The sequence below is a fragment of the Akebia trifoliata genome, chromosome 13 (genome assembly GCF_017979445.1).
Source record: "Akebia trifoliata isolate Shusen 1 chromosome 13, ASM1797944v1, whole genome shotgun sequence".
Lineage (NCBI taxonomy): Eukaryota > Viridiplantae > Streptophyta > Magnoliopsida > Ranunculales > Lardizabalaceae > Akebia > Akebia trifoliata.
Window position 1 is genome coordinate 4,085,266 of NC_141387.1, and position 24,013 is coordinate 4,109,278.

At 35.3% G+C, this 24,013-nt stretch overlaps 1 pseudogene across 1 annotated transcript; it reads right to left on the reverse strand.

Moving 5' to 3' along the window:
• Positions 1 to 1,202: 1,202 nt before the first annotated feature.
• Positions 1,203 to 22,715, reverse strand: LOC147387402 (G-type lectin S-receptor-like serine/threonine-protein kinase B120; annotated as a pseudogene). The gene is made up of 7 exons (XR_015171200.1): positions 21,348 to 22,715; positions 3,299 to 3,406; positions 3,003 to 3,196; positions 2,708 to 2,918; positions 2,283 to 2,520; positions 1,721 to 1,870; positions 1,203 to 1,628 (listed from the first exon to the last, which is right to left on the reverse strand). The product of XR_015171200.1 is annotated as a G-type lectin S-receptor-like serine/threonine-protein kinase B120 (transcript).
• Positions 22,716 to 24,013: the final 1,298 nt, after the last annotated feature.

The window sequence follows — 24,013 nt, forward strand, 5'->3', positions numbered from 1 at the left end:
TTTGAAGAATTAAAGTTTCAATCAAAAGAATTGTTAGAGCTAGTGCGCACCAATATGTTTGGCAAGGTGAAGTATTTATCCATAAGTGCTAAGCGCTATATGATCACTTTCATCAATGATTTCTCAAGGTATGTTTGGGCATACTTCTTACAAGAAAAAATCTAAAGAATTCGATAAGTTTAAGGAATTTTGTGCAGAAATAGAGACATTGGTCGGAGACAACTGTTGTATATAGTCCAATAATGGTGAAGAACATATCTCAAAGGATTTCAACGAGTACTTGAAAAAACACAAAATTAGAAGACAACTCACTTGTGCAAACAAGCAACAACAAAACAGAGTAATTGAACGGAAGAATTGACATTTGGGTATCACGTGTTGATGTTTGTTGCACTCTATAAATGTGCAACCACAATTTTGGGCTGAGTGTATGGCAACAACGGCATAAGTGATCAACTGGCTACCAGATCCTCATCTTGAGTTTATTTTTCCATATACGAAATTGCTTGGACAAAAGTCAAGTATAAAACATCTTCGTGTTTTCATTTGTATTTGTTACGTTTTTATCATAGAAAATTTACAGACAAAACACATAATTTCGTCAATTTATGTGTTTGCATACAGGAACTAACAACACATGAGGAAGTAGATATATCTTCCCATCCAAACAGTCCCTTTAGTATCTACCTGGTTCAAGCCATGCGATTCTAACTATATTTTTACATCCTACACCTCAAGATTTACTAATCGAGTCCTATAGTTTTCTTCTTTTCACCTTGATTTCTACCACGCCAGAGTGCCTGTAGATTCATTCCAATCTGATGGAATGATGGCCTATAATTGTTTTTGTTAATTTTTTTTTTCCCAAAATTACTATCTTTTATAATTATAAAAACAAAATCAACCCTACTTTTAGAAAAAAAAAATCATCAAATTAATAGTAAAAAAAATGAACAGAGTGAGTACATATTTGTTCAATATATTGAATATTTTCATTTGATTTGAAATATCATTGTAAAAAGGATTTTCATGATGAACGAGTTATCCTCTCGAAGATATAGAGGTCGATCACAAACCTCATATTGACCGATTAAGAGTGGATCTAAATCAAGAAAATAATAGATTTATAGGGTGAACACCATGAAATTACCAAGTTAGGATGATTTAGCTTAATCCGACTAGATTTTTAAGGAACTGTTGGATGGAACAAAATTAGGTTTCTCTTATTCAAAGTTTAGTGTGCTCTGTACACAGAAAATGGCATGAGAACACTATAAAATTACAGCTGCTTATGTCAAGAAAACTAGGTAATCATGGAAGTCAAGAGCACCACCAAGTTATCGCCCTCCAACTGACGTTATCGTAACAGTATTTATCGAGATACGACTTACATCAGAGCCCACATGTATTCTCTTGAAAGTAAATGCAGGTTGCTTTGGTGTTGGAAGGGTTGTCTCACTGCCAAGCATGAAAACTATTGTAGACATGTTTGGCCTATCAATTGCATGTTCTTGCACACAAAGTAGTCCCACATGAATGCATCTCATCAATTCTAATGGAGAATATGAGTCAACCAATGATGGATCCATCAACTCACATACCTTGTCTTCATTCCACAATCTCCATGCCTGAAAAGAATTACAAGTATTGCAACTTGAAAATTATAAGAAACAATAAGATTGTAAATTATATAAAATAGAATAAATTGAAATATGCTTACATATCCTAAAAGGTTTAAAGATTGTTCATGCTGATAGAAGCTTGTATTCCTCTTACTGCTCACAATCTCTAATAGCAAGACTCCAAGCTAAAGACGTCAGATTTCTCAGAAAATGTACCTTCCATGGCATACTCTGGGGACATATAGCCACTGCAGTCGTTCGTAAACAAGTTATAATTAATCAAATTATTAAGGTAAGGAGGAAAAATAAACACTACGTGCAAACTGGAAAATTCGGCATAAAAATTTGACTGGCCAACACCCACGAATATTAGAAACTGAATTTTGACTGTCTAGGACCATCGAAATTCTTGATGTTCCCAGATTCAACGGCTTAGAGCTGTCAAATTTCTCTCATCCTTCGTTAATTTGACAGTTTCGGCCCATCGAAAAAAAAAAAAAATTGACAATGAAAACTTGGACGCCAATTTGACCACTTGGTCTGTCGAATTTTATGAAACTTACTATGAAAACAGGTTTTTTTCACATTGTGAAAAATTCTATGCCAATTGGGCTTTTTTCACATTGTGAAAACTGGTTTTATTTATGAAATGAAACTTACTATGTTCCAACAACTCTATTCGTATTTGCTAGTGTTTGCTTCCCTCCAAATATCCTAGCCGTGCCAAAGTCTGAAATTTTAGGGTTCATATCCTCATCCAAAAGAATGTTACTGGCCTTCAAATCTCGATGAATCACTCTTAGCCGAGAATCACGATGAAGATAAAGAAGCCCCCGAGCGATACCATCAACAATGTTGAAGCGTTTACCCCAATCTAGCAACACTCGTCTTGTTGGATCTGAGACACATACCAATTACAATATGATGTCCAAATGTAGGTATGTTTTACAAGTATAAATTAAATGATATCGTGATAAAAGTAACATCAATAGGTTTGTGTTCTAGACTCTTGGTTTAATTAGTCAAAATATGCATTTTGAACTATTTCAATATATATCTTTAAGAGAGTATTTGGGTATACTAACCAAAGAGAAGGGCATCCAAACTTTTATGAGGCATGTACTCATAGACTAAAATCTTCTCCTCCCCATCAATGCAGAAGCCGAGGAGCCTAACAAGGTTCCTATGTTGGAGTTTAGATATCAACTTAAGTTCATTCTTGAACTCTTGAATGCCTTGTCCGGAGCTTCTCGATAGTCTTTTCACTGCTATCTCTTGTCCATCTCGTAGCGTACCCTGAAAAAAACACATTCATGGAAGGAATTAATTCTTCATATTCATACCGATCCATTTCCTACATTTTAATAAATTAAAGATTACCTTATAAACCGGACCAAATCCCCCCTCCCCAAGTTTATTCACAAAGTTGTTTGTAGCGATTTTTATAGTCCCAAAGTCAAATAATGGTAGTTCTGTGTTTTCGCTTCCCTTTGCATGACCTTCCAACACAATTGCCTGTGGAGACTCTATAATTTTACCTGAATCAGTAATCTCTAGCAATTCTTTCTTTTTCCCTGAATTAGAAAATGAGCATTGAAAATTTGATAATCTCAAACAAATGAAGTTATGATTTAGGAACTTCACTAGACTCACTAACAGAGTCACGAAACACTAACCTCTTCGTTTTGCCTTCAACCAATATAAAATGAATGCTAAGGCGCTCACAATTATTAATCCAGCAATGGTTATGAGTACAATGATGTATGTCTTATGTTTCTTTCCACCTGTATAAAAAATAATTAGTAAGCGAAGTGGACAAAATGTTTCTACAACTTTCTTAAGATTGACCAAAAAAGAAAAAAAAAAAACCTTACTTCGACCCATAACATCTCGGAACAAATTTGTCTCAGAGTCCCCAAAGAATCCAAAATAAAATTTTAAGGTGGGACTAGTTGAAAACAGAATGAAACAGAATAGTAAATAAATAATAAGATATTGAACAAGAAGAGAGATGAAGAAATAGTAAATGGGATTAATACATAGTTCTAACTATGAATAGTGTTCCCTTGATGAATGCATCCTCCTTTCGCTCACAGCGTTATATGGTCCTGAAGGTTTGAGTGCAGAAATAGAGAGGACCATCCAACACCATGGCCTCCAGAAGGGTGTACTCTTCAATGATTCCATTCTTGTCAACTTTGGCACCCAATCTGTTGGAACATGTGCGATGTGAACTCTTCATGACAGGGATATATTAACTTACCAAATTCTGAGTGCGCAAGATGAAGGAAAAGATTCTCTCCACAAACGGGAAACTCCCGAATATCGATCAGATCACCTCCCCAAACCATACAATCAATTCCTGCAACAAACGCATATGCTAGACACGGACAATTTCTCAAGCACTCATCTTGGCATTGTGTTTCATTGTGAACATTCAAGTAATTCGAAAAATCTGGCAATTTAAAACCTTCCAACTTGAAAAACTCATCTATTCCCCTCATTTAAATTTGTATTATTTTTCTCACACTGCAATTGTGTTCTTCTAACACACCCTCCAATCCAATTCCCCTTACCCCATTCCTCAATAAAATTGGCTTCAAATCCTTGGAGACGCCTACACATCGGTGACTTAACCACAGTACATGTCCTGAAAGGTCCACACCTACCATAAAAATCACATTGATCCTCAGGTGTCCTCCAATCTTCAGTCCATTTCTTGACCCCTTCATTCCAACTCATCTGCTTAAGAATTCCCGAAGAACCCATAGTGAGAAACAAAACCTGAGTGTTGTACATCGAAAATGACAAAATATACCCCGGCTTGATTATCGGGGAGGTACTGAAAACCATTAAGATAAATTGAATTCATTGCTGGCACTCCAACTAGGGTAGACCCATTCCATTCCCCACTTCTCCAATATGGAACTGATCCGTTCCAAACAAAAGCCTGCGGTATTTGTGAATGACCCAACACCGAAAATGAAATTTCTGGGTGATGGATCATTGTCGCTTTTCCATGAAGTTAGGAAATTTGTTTTGTTTGTTTTAGTGATCAATCCGATCTTCATATTCTGCAAGAATGTATCCGTCGGGTGATTGAAGCTCTGGCATAAGTAATTGCTTTGTTGTGAATTATTTGTATTTAAAACAAGATTTCCATCATCTAAGAGTTGTGCTATTGAATTATTGGATGAAACAGTAACTTTTGTCGACCATATAGTTTTTGTCTCCCATCCAAAGGCATTACATTTCCGTCCCTACTAATTGCTACAACTCCAGAGGAATCACTTAACGGTTTCTCTCTATTAGCGACCCATACTACTTTTCAGTCAGAGATTTTCAAGTATCACATTCCAACGTAACGATTACTAGAATTTCCAGGACTAAAGAAGCCTAATTCAAAAACTTCACCTACCGACGTTAATGTTTCTCCAACTTTGATCGATTGGGTCAATGATATAATGTTTATCCCAAAGCAAAATCGCGAAACAAACAAGTATACAAACAATATAGATGAAAGAAGAAAACTTACTTCTCTATTTTCAATACCCATTTGCATCAAAATATCTTCTTCTTGAGAATGAATTGATGAGGAAGGAAATATAATTATGGTGTGATTGAAATTGTTTCAATCACTAGAAGTCAATAATAATTCAATTAAACTGATTATATTTTATAATGTAAATCACTAAATCTAATAATATTTTGTATTTGAAGGAAAAAAGACTAGAACTAGCCAAACGTAGAAATTTCTATTTGGATAATCAAAGATGATTACCACATCTTTATATAATACTTTTTTAAAGAACTCAAGGACTTCAGTCTTTAAAGAGAATGTGAACAATTGATTAATCAATCAATCTTTACTATCAGGTTTTCTTTTTAATTAAAATAATAGCAAGATGGACTTTTGGGAAAGACAATTCAAACGTTGTGTCCTATGCATGGATAATGGAGAATCCTTAGATCATATTCTACTTCATTGCAAATTTTCTCATGGTATTTGGGCACATTTCTTTAAGTTGTATGGAATCCTAACTTGTCTACTAAAAATGATAAAGGACCTCTTCGCATGTTGGATATCGATTGGGTATCCTTTTAGAGGCACGAGGAGACTGTTGTTGAGCATTACACCTTTCGCAATATGTTGGGGGTTGTGGCTGGAGGGGAATAGACGCATTTTTGAGGGGAAACAAATGGATGGCACAGATATGATTGTATATTTTGGGTCTTTTGTTTTGTTGGTACAAAGTTTATAAGGAACTTAGGGGGCTATTTTTCGAGGATTTTTTTTTTTTCAACTGGGATGGGATTCATCGTATTTCTCGAGAGTAGCTTCTCTTGTAAGGTCCTGCAAGGTTGATCATCTCGATATCCTAGCTTTGATTCATGAATAAATGTTACTTATCAAAAAGAAAATTCAAACATTATGTTTGGATTGAGAGAAACGGAGAGAAGAGAAAAGAAAGTAAATAAGTTTCTCTCCATTTCTCTTTTTTGGTTTGTTAAGTGAGGAGGGAAGAGAAAATAATTTGAGGGAAGAGGAAAGTTAAAAAAACAAAAGCTGAGTTTTCTTTCTCCAAAAGTGGAGAGAAGAAGAGAAAACTTTTTAAAATATTTTATAATTCCAACTCTACCCCTAGATTTCTTTTAAGATATTTTAAATTTCCAAAGTTGTCCCAAGTTCTCTCTTGTCAATCCAAACATGGTCGAGAGAAATTGAATTTCTCTTCTCTTCTCTTCTCTTAATGAGTTTCTCTTCTCTCCACTTCTCTCAATCCAAACATAAAACTAGATGTAACAATACTATGGAAGAACAAAAAAGGAAATTTCAAAGAAACTAAATTTAAAAAACTGACCAAAATGTATTGGGGTATTTAAGTCATTAAATAAATAAATGAAGAGTATTATAGTCCAAAAATCACAAACTTAAAATTTTATTTGATTCAGAGGAAGCCTAAAAGGAGAAAGTGAGGCCTAACAAACTCACTAGAAATATTAGAAAAAGTCAAGATGAAGAGAGCTACTATTAGCACTGGAACTTTTACTTATTACAACCAAATTAAGCAAATGTGAATTACTAAAAATAAGTAAAACTTGGGCGACCAATAGAAACTCTTTCTCTTTTTTTGTTTAGATTTCTATTTGTTAGATTTAGGATTTTATATGAGCCTAATCTTAATCGTAAAAAAACTGTTGAAGTTGGTTGAATGTGTAATAATGCTTTGCAATGTTGAGGTAATAACTTGGACCAAACTTTTGTAATGTTTGAATTATGAGTTTTAATCTTTAATTAGGGTGTGATAAATAATTTAAAAAATTGGAGTGTAATAAGTAAAAGTTGGGGTGTTAATAGTAACTCGTTAATATATTTGGTGTGCAATAGAATGTCCCTAATAAAATTACTTGATTTTTAAAAATTATGACCTTAGAAATGTGGGTGGTCTTCCCTTCAAACTTACCTAGTGTACCATTGATTAATGATCCTTGAGTTTGACATTTGGTAGTGGCACCAATAGGGATTCTTTAAGGATCAAGTCAATATGAATTGGAAAATGTTGAGGTAACATTAAAATTGACATCACTTCTCACATTGCTAACGTGGATGTATGTACGAAATCATAGATGATTTTCATAAAGATACGAGGAAAAGGCTATATGTGCACCTCCATAATAGTAATATGAGAATCGACGTAAATATTTCAATGTTACTCTAGCACGACTTGTATGAGTTTTATATAAAAGAGTTTAGGTTTTGGTTCAAGGAAAATATTGACCTTTACTATAAAAGATTGTCATTTACTGGGTAAGAATCCCTATTTAGATTTATCATATTTTGTACTTTCGTCATTGTCGAGAATAAATTTCGACAGATTTACCTCGAGATTCGTAAGATATTATCACAAATGATTTATTAATTTTTGATGAAAAAAGAGATATAATCTCAGTGTTTCCTCTGATTAACAGTCAAGTACAAAATAGTGACGTATGCAACATTTTTTTTTTTTGAACTTCACGCTTTATTGACTGAGAAAGTTGCCTGGACGGTGGCTTTGTTTGTGCTTTATCTTCTTTAGAGGATTCTGTAGATTTTCTTCTCTACGGGCTTCACACTTTATCTGTTGAGAATATTTTCTTGGTTTCTAGAAAAAGACTTTATATTTAATCTTCTCTTTAGTCGGAGTCTGAATCTCTGAAGAATTTTATTTTGTCTCTAAAAGAGTACTTGAGAGCTTCTTCTTCTCTAAAGGGAGAGCTTTTGTCTTTCTAGAGAAAGTGATCCAAATCCATTCTCAATGAGAGAGGCTCTTGTATTTATAGACTTAAAGATAAATTGACTTTCCAATTGTACCATAACTTAAAGAAGTTTAATTGATTTGTTTAAAGGTTAAATTTGTCTAAATCCAATTTTAAGGTTTCTACGGATTATTTTTGGGTCAAACTCATTTATTTGAGTATAAGGCCTAATATTTAATATGGATCAATTGAATTTGTAGGATCATGGGTTTTATCTGTGAAAATCCAAACCCAAACCATATGAGACCTGTCCCGATTAATAGACCCCCAATTTGAATGTGAGGCTCATTTATATTTTCATTATTTTTTTATTTACAACATTCATAAAAGCCTCCTCAAAAGTTAGGTGTCTACAAATGCCCCTTCAAGGATGCATAGCTAACGACTATGTATCCTTGATTCTGTTCACAAGAGCACCATGTTTTGATAAAGATGATTTTTTTATTATTAAACATTACCAAAATAAAATGGATTTTGGTAAGGCATGATGATGGAATCCCATTGAAACAAATAGTTTGGAGTTTGGACCTTAGGCTTAGAAGGTTAGGGCCCACAATAAATTTGGCTTAGAAAATTGCTTTGGCACTAGGTACGTGCCATATAAGAATTGGGTTTAGATTTGGATAAGCCCATTAAAATGTTATTTGTTCCCAATTACTTAACCTCTAAGGTTAGGTGTGCCACGTACATGAGAAGTATGCAATCTAAGCCCTTGAGTTATTAATTTTTAAAGAACAAAACTTACAAACCTCTTTTCTGTATTGATTTTTCTTTACCATTCCAGGTAGCACAAACAGGTACGTACTCCTCTCAACCATTTTCAATGTGGGCAATGATTTGGGCTTTAGATGTATTGGGCCATAAGTTGAGCTCAATGGCCTAAGTAAGATTTGAATCTTACTAAGTTAGTAAGCATAGCTTACAATTTCTTCTTTTTTTTCGAATTTTTTTTTTCACGTCTCTGTTTTTCTTCTTCCTTACGTCTCTGCACCGTTGAGAGTCCCACTCCTCTTCCATCTCTTCTTTCCTACTCCTTCTCCAATTCCACTTTTTCTTTTGCTTATTTATTCCATTCTCCCTCCCTCTTTTGTTACGCATTTTTTTTGGAGCGATCTTCACAACATGTGTATCCACTCACGTTCTAATTGCAGCCACTTACCAGTATTCCTCTGTTCTCTCTCTCTCTCTCTCTCTTTAAGGGGAACAGGGACTGTCCCCAACATACATAGATGCACACAAGTAAACTACTCTCTCCTTTTCTTTTCTCTTCTCTTCCCTTTTTTTTTTTTTTACATAAAACAAGGATTGCTCCACACCTATACACACCACCACATACGTGATATACGCACACTCACTGATCCTTTCTTTTCTCTTTTCTTTTTATTCTTTTTTTAATTTTTGTTGTCCCCCACACACTTCGATGAACACATGGACACTCTTTTTCTATCTAAATCTTTTCTTCAAATTTCAATATATATATTTTTTAATTCTTCCTTTGCAGCAGCATCATATGTATATGACATTTTTTTTCTTTTTCTTTTCTTCTCTCTTGGTTCTTTCTTCTGTCCTGCTTCACATAAATCGATTTTTTTTAAATTCTTCTGTCACACCACTTTCTCACATGCATCACGTATATATATTTTTTTTAAAACAAAACAGGGGTTACGCCTTGCACTCACAAACACACGTGCTTGTATGACCCACGTCACTCAAACAAATCATCTTTGATATTGATATAAGACTATCAATAACATTGATATAAAGATTTGATACTGTCATATGTGTTTTGTATCTTCCCCTGATTAGATTTTGCTTTTCCATGGTTCAAAACTTGTGAATGAGCTAATATTGAAATTTATTTATACTTCTCTTTTTCTTATAGATCTAACACTATCAATAGTATTGATATAAAGATCTGATTCTTTTGAACTGATAGCAGCTCGGCTACAACTTCGAAACTATAGAAAAGTATGGACCTTAATCATTCCTCTCATATTTTTTTTTTGGAACTTTATCATCTTCGCATATTTTTTCTTTTTTTTCTTATGATGAGTTGTAACAAGAATTACAAATCAGGAACTTGTCAAAAGTATTGCGTGATGAGAACTGTACACGTAGAAGACCCATGCGACGAAACATTTGTACAATTTCAACTATTCATCAGTAGTACTTAAGAGTGGACAACGTCAACTGACTAAAAAAGGTTAATTGGCTAGAAGAATTACGGGACACAAAATTTATACACACAGAAGGACCATGCGACGAAATATTTATAAAGCCGGTTGATTAATCTCTAAAGCAACAGTTCATCAGTAGTGCTTAGGAGTGGACAACATCAATTGGCTAGAAGAATTATAGGACGCAAGATTTGTACAAGTAGAAGGACCATGCGATGAAATATTTGTATAGCTGATTGGCAATCTTTAAAGCAACTGTCCATCAATAGTTCTTAAGAGTAGACAACGTCAACTGGCTAGAAGAATCACGAGACAAAAGATTGTACACGTAGAAGAACAATGCGACAAAATATTTGTATAGTCGATAGGCCAATCTCTAAAGCAATTGTTCATCAGTAGTACTTAGGAGTGGACAATGTCAACTACTTAGAAGAATCACGTGACGCAAGATTTGTACACGTAGAAGAACGATGTGACGAAATATTTGTACAGCAGATTGACCAATCTCTAATACGACTGTTCATCAGTATTGCTTAGAAGTGGACAACGTCAACTGGTTAGAAGAATCACATGACGCAAGATTTGTACACACAGATGGACTATGCGACGAATATTTGTATAGTCGATTGATAAATCTCTAAAGCAACTGTCATAAGTAGTGCTTAGGAGTGGACAACGTCAACTGGCTAGAAAAATCATGTGACGCAAGATTTGTACAAGCGAAAGGACCATGCAACGAAATATTTGTATAGTCAATTGGCTAATCTCTAAAGCAACTGTTCATTAGTAGTACTTAGGAGTGGATAACGTCAACTGGTTAGAAAATTATGTGACGAAGTATTTGTTCATGTCGGTTGGTCAATCTCTAAAGCAACTGTTCGTCAGTAGTATTCAAGAGTAGATAACGTCAACTGGCCAGAAAAATCATGTGACGAAATATTTATTCATGCCGATTGATCAATCTCTAAAGCTACTATTCATCAGTAATGCTCAAAAGTGGATAACGTCAATTGGCTAGAAGAACCATGCGACGAAGTATTTGTACATTCCAGTTGACCAATCTCTAAAATAATTATTCATCAATAGTGCTCAAGTGTAGACAACGTCAACTGACTGAAAACATCAACTGGCTAGAAGAACCATGCAATGAAATATTTATACATGCCAATTGGCCAATCTCTAGCATTAGAACATTATTAAGCATGTTGGCTTTTTTTATTCATACTATTATATATTTTTAGTCAATATGATACTAGTACTTAGTGATACATGATATTTTTGAATAAGTGTGTTTATTCTTTTTTTTTTTAATGTCGTAAAGATGGCTAGAGATACTTTTTCCAAAGGTTCAAGGAATAAGAATAGTTTCAAACTGAGCTTATCGCGTGAAGATTGGGTAAATGACCCTACATATCCTTCTTAGAAGGGAAAATGATTTTTTTCCCATGTTATGATAGTTGGTCCTTCGAGAGGAGGAAACATTTCATTTGTGGAGTTGAAACTTATCATACACACACCGATGACCGATCCTTCGAAGGCACAGGTGTAGACACCCCATTTTTGCATCCGCCTGATTAATCAACTCGTCAACTCGATCGCAAAAGTTTCCAATGATGGATGTCTATTCCAATGCTTTATTTTGTTACCAGATATATTTTAGAAATTCGGATGAGGTATCGCGAATTGACAAAACTTAGAAACCACGCTACGCTAGGAAAATACGACCCTAGAAACATAGAAATCATCATCTTGCAGACCAAAAAGAAGCTTCACGATAAAAATCACTAAAAATGATCAAATTACCAAAATACCCCTAACATCAAAACAAACCTAGAGCCTACATTACGCTTAGGAAAACCCATTCAAACACATAAAACAACAAATCGAAACCAAATAAATCATTTCACCAATTTTCACAAAATTTGACAAAATTACGAAAATACCCCTCATAAAATTCACTATCATTTCACACACGAAATTTCATAAATGAAAAAAACCAACATTCCCATTGAATTCCTTACAAAAAACTGATTCCAAAACATCCTGAAACATTGAAAAACGACTTAAAACGTAAAAAATCCTCTCCGAGGGCAAAACGATAATTTTACAACTTTAATAATTAAAATTTTCGAAATTAATAAATAAATCATTAAAAAATGTAAAAAGAAACATTAAGGTCAATCAGGTAAAACTAAAGTCAAGTAAGGCTAAAGTCAAAACATTAAAATCAACCAAGAAAGACTAAAGTCAAAGTATTAAAGTCAATATCATAAGACTAAAGTCAAAACCCTAAATCAAAACACTAATCAAGTCAATCTCATAAGACTAAAAGTCAAAACCCTAAATCAAAAACCTAATCTAAACTAATCAAGTCAATTTCATAAGACTAAAAGTCAAAACCCTAAATTAAAACCCTAAAGACTAAGTCCATCTCATGAGACCAAAGTCTAAACCCTAATTGAAACCCTAAAAGAAACCCTAATGAAACCCTAATTCTCTTAAAAAACTTTATAAATAGGAGCCTCCACACCCTATTTTCATATCAAAGAAAAAACCCTAGGAAAACTAAGTAAAGAAGCCTCCATAGCCTCCCCAAAACCCTAATTTTGGAGCCCCAACTCCTTCCCTAACACCCATACTCCGATTTTAGCCTCAAAAACATCCAAAAACCTCTCAAAAAGATCCCAAAAATCTACAACAAATTCGAAGCACCCAGATCCAAGAAGGAGATACCTTATCTCGGAGATCAGAAATCAGATCCGGAGATAGAACGAAGTAAGGAATACGGTACAAAGAGCCATTCTCACCAGATCTGAGGAAATAGCACTTTTGTAGATCGAAGGTAAGTTTTTTTTTATTATTTTTTTAATCTAGGTTTGTCATTAGCAATGTAGATGTATTTGGGATAAGTAGAGACCGGCATTGGCCGGACGGGGTTGGTGCCTAATACCTTCCAACCCCGTAACATGATCCCCGGATTCGGATTTTCTGTAGTAGATTAGTTTTTATCCATTTTAGAGTCAGTTTGGTTCCTAGACCACAATAACTAGGTGGCGACTCCCAAACCTCAAGGGTCAAAAGCGGATCTGCGCACCCCGCGGATCGAGGGCGCTTTCAACAGGATAAAGAAAGGGACACATTACTTGACATGACAGCTTTAACTGAATATCCTTCAACATCTGACGTACTCCATGGAGATGAGATTGATACGGAGCGTCAACTACCTTTATGTCATCCTCCACATCATGATCAAACTCGTAATTGTCCACAAGCTGTTGTAGCGCTAGAAAATCATGCAACTTTCCATTGGATGGGATTCTAATATTGAACCTCGAGGCAACATTCGATATCTTAATGATTTTTTTATACTAGAACTCGGATATGAGTCATAAACTGTAGAGCAGAAAGTCAGCAACTTCCCTTGGTGAAGCTATATTTGCAGCTAGTAAGGAGTATAGTCGTCCTAATAGCATGTATCTGATTTTATATGAGTTTTGATCTCTCGAGACCAACACTTTTTGTGATGGGTCGTGGGGAAGTTGACATTTCTTTATAGCAAATGCAGAAGATTTTTGGGCTTTCTATCACGGGTGAATATAAGAAGAAGTGGTACTCAATTTCAATAAACTCATGGGTTGCAACGATGTTTCAAGACTTCTTCTTTCTTGTTAGTATTTGTTCAAGGCATATGTTTTACTGATTTTTGAAAGGGGAGTGACTGTGTTAGCCATAGTAAGTGGCTTGATTTCTGATACACAAAAATTGAATGAATTTCTAATCTTCGTCTGATGGTGGAGTATAAGGAATGACAAAATCATTCTTCTTTGATTGTAATGACCGCTAGCATCCTAGAACACAATTACGAAGACCTTTTTTTTCGAGTTACTTTGGTTAAGGAAAATTGTAAAAAGGGCGAAAATCCATTTATTAGACTCAATTTTCCTGTGAATCAGAATGTTGAAGATGAAGCTATGATAGTTACATATCTCTCATTGTGGTTGTATCGCTTTGTTCTCCCTTACGAGGATGGTGATGTTCTTCATCCAGGCACTTTCAAGGTAGCAGTACTGATGGCTCGAGGTACTATATTCAGCTTGGTACCTCCACTTTTGTGTTGTTTGTACAAAGGTTTAACTCAGACCTATTGGGGTATGAAAACACAGATAGTTGTAGGTGCTTCCACGAATTATTATCCCCTTTATTATTTTTTTGGGTGGGTTGGATTTCATTTTTCTCGAAGAGTATTTGGTGACTTTGATGTTGACTTTGAACCTTCGTATTTAGTTCGCACAGCTAGTATTTCCAACTCGTACTTTTGTTGGGAAGATAGTATTAAGGATGCGAGGGATTTAATTATTATCATGAATTCTAATGATTTTAAATGGCATCTTGAGGATGTTTGATCGCCAAAAGGTCATAAAATGATACAAACTGATAATGGTGATGACATTTTTAAGATTCAAGCTTCATGATAAGCTATCATCCTAGATTTGTCGTGTTTTGATGTGGTTATGTTTGCGAGGTGGAAATGTATAGTCCTCACAAGTTTGCTCATCAACAAGACTTTTGTCAACGTATCCCTAGAACTCCAATTTTTTTCACAAGATTCATGTACGTGATAGAGTTACATAGTTTGTGATCCTCTTTGACCTAGACCAAGAGTCGAGTCAACTTTTTTATTCCTCCGAAAGTGCAAGACATGAGTCAGTAATTTAATAAGAGTTATAGAAATTGGTGGGTTCAAAACGTAGTGCCTCATTTAGATGCCCTTGATTTTCGTCTTCTTAAGAATAACGTTTTAGTTCTGAACTTTAATTTAGATGAAAGGAAAGAAGTTGAAGATCATGAGACGCGTCATACTTTGCTTGTCACGTAAAAACCTTTTCAAAAAAGAAAAATATAGCATACGCTTATTAATGAAATGCAAAAGGTCATTACGGAACCTATATTGAAATTGCATTTCAAAAAAATACCGTTCATTGCAACAGCTATTCAAATGAAGCAGACCAACATTCTTGGGGTAGATATAGAGAAGGTTGTTTGTAAATCAATGCCTATGGATTCTTTGAAGCATGTTGTTCAAACTGAGCTTAATGATACGGGTGTAACCTCGGGTAGGCAAGAAACTGAAGCTGAGAATGATGTGTTTTCTAGGAAATGTAATTTTACATACTTTCTCTTTGTTGGAAATTTTATGCTTCTTATATATATACATAATTTTTTGTGATCTAATTATTCTCGTAGGATCATCAACTGATATATATACTTCGTTGCCAATTTGTTTGCCCCAGAAGATTTTGCAGACCTATTTGCCTTCTTGGGTATAGGAGATATTTGGAATGTCAGTCATCTTAGCAGAGGGATTTTGAAATTAGTTGGTACTGAAGACCTTTCAAAAAGTGATGGGAACGAGATTTCTTCTTGCCATCGTCAAAGTTTAAGTGGTACTCCATCACCTTCAACTACACATACTGCTACCACAAGTCGCTACTTCTGAAAAGTCGCTTAATACCCAAGTTTGAGAAGAAGGGGGCTTTACTTATTGTTGAGACGAAGTGCACTTGATGATGATGAAGTAGTTGCTTACGAAGCAAAGAGGGAGTCTTTGAAGAAGAAGTTTTGGAACCTTACTTCTTTATATTAAGCTATTTATTTATTTTTATTTTTTTTTTACTATATATGACTTAGAAAATTATGACATTATTTATTTCATTTGAAATTAATAAAATTCCCTTATTTCCTTATACAGGTATATAATTTTTTTTGTTGATGTGGTTGAACCTGAAGTAAATTTACAGGCTGCCTACGTACCTAAAATGGGATCAAACCATAATGTAGTTCAGACGGGTTATACTCTAAGTTTTGCTTAGATTGCCCTCTTGAGTTTTCAATCTAGCGAGCTCTTTCAACTCTTTTTTTTAGACCGTTCATAGTTTTAACTTATGCAGGTTAAGAGTATCATGTAGTTTAAGTTCGTACAATAATGAACATTGTCAAACAATTTTGACTCCTACCAATGAGCATTGTCAAATAGTTTAGGCTCGTGCTAGGGAGTATTTTCGAGTTCTTCATCTGACGACGTACAATTTTCTTCAAGAAATTCCTTAATAGTAATGTGATTTACAGAAACAACATTTTCAAAATTTTCTATTCCCATAGTTGAAACTCGGCTGTCATTTGTTTGGTTTGTGAGATGGTGTATCGTTTCACAACTAATGCATCTAATATTGAGACCTTTAAAGCTGTTTATCTTTTCATGCTAGACGGAATAGTGATATGCAAACCATTACTATCTTTATGCTCAATATATTTATTTTTTTGCTTAAGTCGACATCGCGATTCTTTTCGTATTTTACTCTAACATTCTAACTAAGTCTAGATAATGCAGACACACGAAATTTATGAATTTGTACATCATGCTCATCATCTAAAGCATCCAATCGATCAAATATCGACATGGTCGAGAAGTGACCACCAATTTGATCAAAAACCAATGTTCGTCGAACTAGTGTTTTTTTTATAGACACATCGATGACTTCTATTGTAGTATGTTGTGACGAAGCTGTCTTCATCTTAGAAATTTTGATTGGAGCCTCTGACGTATATCCTAGCCCTATTCGTGTGAATGGGACTCTCTCTCTAGCTCGAACAAGTTTGACTTGTGTTGTCACTAAACCATGAATTTGATCGGTTGGTGGTTGTTCACCCAATCGCATATGCTCACATTTCCCATAATCAACAATCTTAGATAACTTTGAAGTCTTAAGACTGAACCAATTTTTGGACTCTACCTTTGCGATGTTGTTTTTATGGTTCTTTACGATTTTTGTAGTAGGGACAATATTTTTCACAAGTGTCCTTACTACGTAAGATTTTTGAAGAAATATAACCGGAAGGATTAGCTCTTTTTTCAACGTCTCCAATTTAATTTTAGAAACAAAAGGCTTGGTCTTTGAAGAAATCTCTTCGAAAGGTGATTGTCTGGGCTTCCATTGCGATTGTGGTACATAACGAAGCATTGGGGTTGGCAACACAATTGTGGATGACGCATTCACCTTTGATTGACTCACTTTGATCCGTTGAATTTCTAGTTCATATTCATGTACTTGTTCGTTCTGAATTTAAGGACTAGAAGAAATCTTCTCGACATCATTCATGGTATGCTTTCCTTTGTCAGGTTTTTGCTTACTAGAAGAAGGTACCGAAATTGAAATTGCTTATTGAATTATGTCGTCTCCAAAATAAAATTTTGCATCGACAAAATATGTTTTCGCCTTGTCAAACGATTGATCTTCGATTACTACACATTTCTATACACCATCTTGGTTATACTTGAAGCAATGGTGTAATGTGGATGGTATTACTACAGTTTCATGCAACCATGGTCGATCGAGAAACAAGTGATATGAAGTTTTACAATCAATCACGTAGAAGAGCGTTGTTGATTTCAAATCTGCGATTGAGAGCTTAACTCTTATTATACCGATAACTCTCTAGCCACCCAAGTTGAAGCCTTGAATTATCAACTTACTGCGAGTAAGTTGATCTGATGAGATTCCAACTTATTTCATGGTACGAATTAGCATGATGTTGACTGCAGAATCATAATCCAAGAGGATTCTTTAAACTTTATTCTCCCTTACATAACCTATGACATAAAAAGACCTATTGTGAGGTCTCGACCCCAATTGAAGATCTTCATCAGTAAAGGTAATCGTGGCTATACACATACCATCTTGTTGTGGATCTATGTCGGGTTGAACTTCCTGTTTTGATTTAGGTGAGGTTTGCTTTGAAGTATGCTGAACCTTTTGGAGTTCATTAGAGAAATCCAAGTCGACCTGTGAATCTTTTATTTTCGATGTGATATTATCTTTCTCAAGTCTCTAATCTCCATTACTAGAAGTAGTAGGATGTTATTTGGACATATCATCAATATCATCTTCTAGCACTTCCGTTTCAACTTGTTGACATGAAATCATGTAGATTTCCTTCAAAAGCTTCATAAGTAAGAATTCTATAAGAGTAATCGGCACACGAGGAAGTTGCTGAAGGATGTCTTCGAGATTTAAAGGTAGAACTCGAAAAGCTTTCTTCTTTGTTACTCTCTTTCGTTCCTTTGACCCTATATTTGATTTTGACGTTCTTATTTTTCTCTTTTGCTTTGGAGTTGGAAGAGTCGACACATGTGTATAGCGTCTTTCTCGACGAGTGACGACTGTCCCACCTTTTGTCATCAATCAAAGTAGACTGCAAGATACTCGACTTTGCATTTGAAGCCGAATGAGATCCTTATTAGGGTGACTTAGGAAATGTGACGATCTTTCCTTGATTTGGCCTTGCTCCCAATATGGGATGGGTCTTTTCAACATCAAAATGTACAAACATGAGCTGTGGTGGTTGAAGTAAAGCTTTTGTGATTTGGGGAAAATGGAGTGAGTGTTGCATATGAACTTGACAAGAGTATTGGACCAAAAGATCCAAATGTGATAGAGGTCATATTGAAAGTAGCAACATTTTCGACACAATCAAGTTCAATTTTCCCTTGACATGCTAAATCCATGATTTTCTCTTTAAAAACGAAATATTTTTCAACAAAGTGACTAATCACCTATGATAACGATAATACTTTAGATCATTGTCACAACTTGCTTCCTCAGGTTGTTTGGGCATTGGAAGTTCAATGAGTTTTAATTTCAGCAGCTCTTCGAACATGCCTAAGATGGTAGCATCAAGAAAAGGGTACTCCTTTGCCTCAAGCTCTTTAAGAGTTTTCCAAACTTTTCTTTTTTCTTATGTTGAATCAACTATTGGCTGATATTTTCTTCTCTTACATGTGATCTTGACAAATTTTCTGGTGGTGGTAGACAAGACTTCTTTAGTTTTGAAGGACTTGCCATCCTTCTTTTCCTACCTTCAAGATTCGCTTGGTCATGGAGTTTGATGTATAGTTATAATCTGTTCCATGTCATGGGTTCGAGTAGCTAACTCTTCAAAAGTGTGTGACTTAATTCCTTTCAGGATATAAAAGAGTTGTCAGTGCATCCCTTAAACACATATCTCGATAGCATAAGATTGAGAGAGTAGATCCATATAGTTAAGGAAAAGATTTCTCCAACTCTCGATATACTCGATGATCGATTCATCCTTCCTTTGTTTGACGGTAGCGAGCTTCACTAAACTCACCATTTTTCTAGTGTTGTAAAAATGGCTAAGGAATACTCTTTTAAGTTGATCCCAACTGTCTATTGAGTTGGGTTCCAAGTCGATGTACCAATCAAACGCATTGCTGCGGAGGGAACGAACGAATTATTTTACCATGAAGTCATAGAATGTACCAGCGTTGTTACGAGTTTCGATGAAGTGGGAAATATGTTGTTTTGGATTGTCTTTTTCCTCGAACTGTTGAAATTTTAGCAGTTGATATCTTGTTGGAAGACGCATTTGTTTGATGCGTTCAACGTAGGGTTTGGAATAGACCAATGAAGACTGTGGCATGCCTCCATAGTGAGCACGAATGTGGTCAGTGATCATCACTTACAGTTGTTGAATGGAAAGCGAAGCAACAGACCCATGTGGTGGGTCTCGTGTAGCTTTCTGTGAGCCAGAATAGTTTTCTCGTTGTTCATTTTCGAGTGGAATCGTGTATGCTTCAGGGGTGAATCCTGGAGGATGTGAGAGTCCAGCACTAGATTCATTTTCATTGTCTTTCTGCTCTAAACTACTAACAATGGTTCTTCCATTGCCTTTGTCAATTTGTTGATGGTGTCTGCCATCTGAGCAACTTGTTCCTCCCTTGTTAACGCTCCAACTGTCATCACTACCCTGATAGAAGTGTGAGTTTGTGAAGAAGAAATGATCGATAGAAATCTAGACAATCCTTGCTTGACTTCGAATCAGATCCAAAACCTGATAAGTCATCTTCTACAATGTCCACCCACGATGCATTCGTTGTGAGTCCCATTTTTGTGGCACGTTTCTTGAAGTAATGCTGGAGACGCTCCATCAATTTGGAACTACTTGTTTTTGTCATTGTTTATGTTACATGATGATCACGACTGATAACCTAAGCAGATTCAAGGAAGAAAGTATTTTCTTACCTTTCTCAATAACGGTAGATGTGATAGCGTTGATGTTGCAAGATACCATCAATGCTTTGGTTGATGCTTTTGTAGTTGACTGAAAAGATGAGAGGTTGGGATAATCCCATCGGGCATGTCAGAAATTTGTCAACAATAAATTTCAACATATATACCTTGAGATTCATGAAATATGATCATAAATGATTTTATTGATTTTTGATGAAAGAGGAGATACAGATCTCAGTGTTTCCTCTGATTAACATTCAAGTACCAAAATAATGACATATATAGCTTTTCTTTTCTCCGGACTTCGCGTTTTATCAACTAAGAAAATTGTTTGAACGGTGGCTTTGCTTGTGCTTGATCTTCTGTAGAGACTTTTGTAGATTTTCCTCTCTCCGAGCTTCGTTCGCCCTTTATCGGTTGAGAATATTTTCTTGACTTTTGGAGAAGGGCTTTATGCTTAATCTTCTCTTTAGTCGAAGTCCGGATCTCTGAAGAACTTTGCTTTATCTCTAGAGGAGTGCTTGGGTATAAGACCCAATATTTAATATGGATCACTTGGATTTGTTGGATCATGGGTTTTATCTACGAAAACTCAAACCTAAACCATATGATGCATGTCCTGATTAATGGACTCCCAATTTGAATGCAAGACTTATTTATATCTTCATTATTTTTTTATTTACAAAATTTGTAAAAGCCTCCTCAAAATTTAGGTGCCTACAATCATCTCTTTCGTAGGGTTACTGTATAATACTAAATACTATGAAAAAAGATTATATAAATCAAATCAATACTATAACTGTCTTTTAAAATTGTTGTTCCACATTGAAATTTATTCTTAAATGCTCCAATATATTCATGCTTGTAGTAAAAAATGATAGAAGAGAAGAAAGAAAAGAATAAGAATATGAACAAGAACAAGAACAGAAATGAAGAAATAGAAAATAGGGCTAATACATAGTTCTAACTATGAATTGTGTTCCCTTGATGAGTGTATCCTTCTTTGGCTCACAGAGTTATATGGTCCTGAAAATTTGGGTGTAGGAATCAAGAGGACCATCCAACACCATGGCCTCAAGAAGGTTGCACTCTTCACTGATTCGGTTCTTGTAAACGTTGACACACAATAAGTTGGAGCATGAGAGTGATAGATAACTTACCAAATTCTGAGTGTGCAAGACGAAGAAAAAGCACCTCCCCACCAACGGGAAACACCCGAATATCGATCAGATCACCGCCCCAAACCATACACTTAATTCCTCCAACAATTGCATATGCTAGACACGAGCAGTTTCTCAAGCATTCATCTTGGCATTGTGTTTCATTATCAACATTCAAGTAATTCGAAAAATCTGGCAATTTAAGACCTTCCAACTTGAAAAACTCATCTCCTTTCCCCTCATTTAAATTTGTATTATTTTTCTCACACTGCAATTGTGTTCTTCTAACACACCCTCCACTCCAATTCCCCTTTCCCCATTCCTCAATAAAATTGGGTTCAAATCCTTGCAGACACCTACACATCGGTGATTTAACCACATTACATGTCCCGAAAGATCCACACTTACCATAAAAATCACATTGATCCTTAGGTGTCCTCCAATCTTCAGTCAATTTCTTGTCCCCTTCATACCAACTCATTTCCCTAAGAATTCCCGAAGAACCAATATTGAAAAGTAAACCATAAGAGTTGTTGTATACCGAAAATGAAAAGTATAGCCCGCCTTCATCATCAGGGAGGTAGTGAAAACCATTAAGATACGCTGAATTCATTGTTGGCACTCCAATTAGGATAGACCCATTCCATTCCCCACTTCTCCAAAATGGAGCCGATCCGTTCCAAACAAAAGCCTGTGGTATTTGTGGATGACCGATACCGCAAATGAAATTTCCGGGTGATGGATCATCGTCACTTTTCCATGAAGTTAGGAAACGTTTTTCCTTTGTTCTAGTGTTCAATCCGATCTTCATATTCTGCAAGAATGTATCCGTCGGGTGATTGAAGCTCTCCCATAAGTAATTCCTTTGCTGTGAATTATTTGGATTTAAAACAAGATTTCCATCATCTAAGAGTTGTGCTATTGAATTAATGGATGAAAAAGTAACATTTGTGGACCATATAGTGTTTTTTCTCCCATCCAAAAGCACGAGATTTCCATCCCTACTTATCGTTAAAACTCCAGAGAAATCACTTAGCGGTTTCTCTCTATTAGCGACCCATACTACTTTTCGATCAGAGATTTTCAAGTACCATATTCCAACGTAACGATTACTAGAATTTCCAGGACTAAAGAAGCCTAATTCAAAAACTTCACCTACCGACGTTAATGTTTCTCCATCTGTGACCGATTGGGTTGATGATATATTGTTTATCGCAAAGCAAGATCGTGATACTAACAAGCACGTAAACAATATAGATGAAAGAAAAAAACTTACTTTTCTGTATCCAATACCCATTTGCATCAAAATATCTTGTTCTTGAGAATGAAATGATGGGGAAGGAAATATAGCTGTGGTGTGATTGAAATCGTTAGGATAGCTAGAAGTCAATAATTCAATTTAACTGATACTATGTATATGTCATATTTTATGTTTCCTAATGTAAATGTCAAAGTGAATTTAGTAGGTAATACAAAAAGAGTTGACTTAGAAATCCAAGTTGAGGTGCTTGAAGTTCTTGATACGTTTCCTTCCAAGCTCCTCCACTAAAATCACTTTCAATTCATCATTCTTGACTTTGACTTTGATATTGATATTTATGGTCACAAATGCTTAGTCCCTTACAACCAGGTTCTCTGCCAATACTGTGCTTTCAAGCGACTTAATTGCTACGTAAACTTCATTCGTCATATAAGTAATCATTTGTTTGAAACTTGTGTGAATAATTAGGACACCACATGGTATAAACAACTACTCAATACCCATATTTTGAAGTAATCATGATTAAAAATTATATTACTTCTTGTTGTGTGAAAGCGTGCAATAAATAAAATGAACAACGAGCAAGAAATTGAATGCAAATGAAAATAGAAAAAAATAGAAAACAGAAGACATGATTTACATGGTTCGGTAAGATGCATATGTCCACGGGTAGTGATGATCAATCCACTATCTTCAACAAGATTTTACGAAGTTCGTCAAAAACCCTAATCCCCTGTTACACCCCTTTTCACTATCTCTCTCTAGCGGCTCTCTCTTACACGTTAAGAATGAACCCTAAAATACCCTTTATATACTTAGGGTAAAAAAATATATTGACAATGGGTTGGATCAAAACCCAAACCAAAATGGGTCCAAATTTTCAGATCAAACGGGTCAGAGAAAAGGTGGGAAACCCCCACACATTACCAATTAATCGGGTGAAACGGGTCGTTAACAGATCATCAAGAAATCAGATTGAATACATAACAATTCTCCAACACTTCTAATAAAGGGATAAGGATGAATGTGGAAAGAATTCCAATGGAATGAGAGAAGGAGAATTTATAAATAAGAGGTCATCCAAAGTAAAGGAATGCAATTTCAATTCTCTCAAACATTTGCTCTATGTGAAAAGTAGTAAGGTAGAAGGAGCAAAGGTGTAATTGTAGACAAGAAAGAGGGAGAAGACATCATTGTTCATTCTCCATCTTATTATTGAGAAAATTCGTTTTACATTTTTCAAAGCACGGAAGTACACTATGTGAAAAGTAGAAAATTCTACAGAAAAAATTGATGGGCGAAGGCCCACAAATTTTAGAAATTGAATTTTGACGGTCTAGGACCGTTGAAATTCTTGATGTTCCTAGATTTGACAGCTTAGAGCTGTTGAATTTCTCTCTTCCTT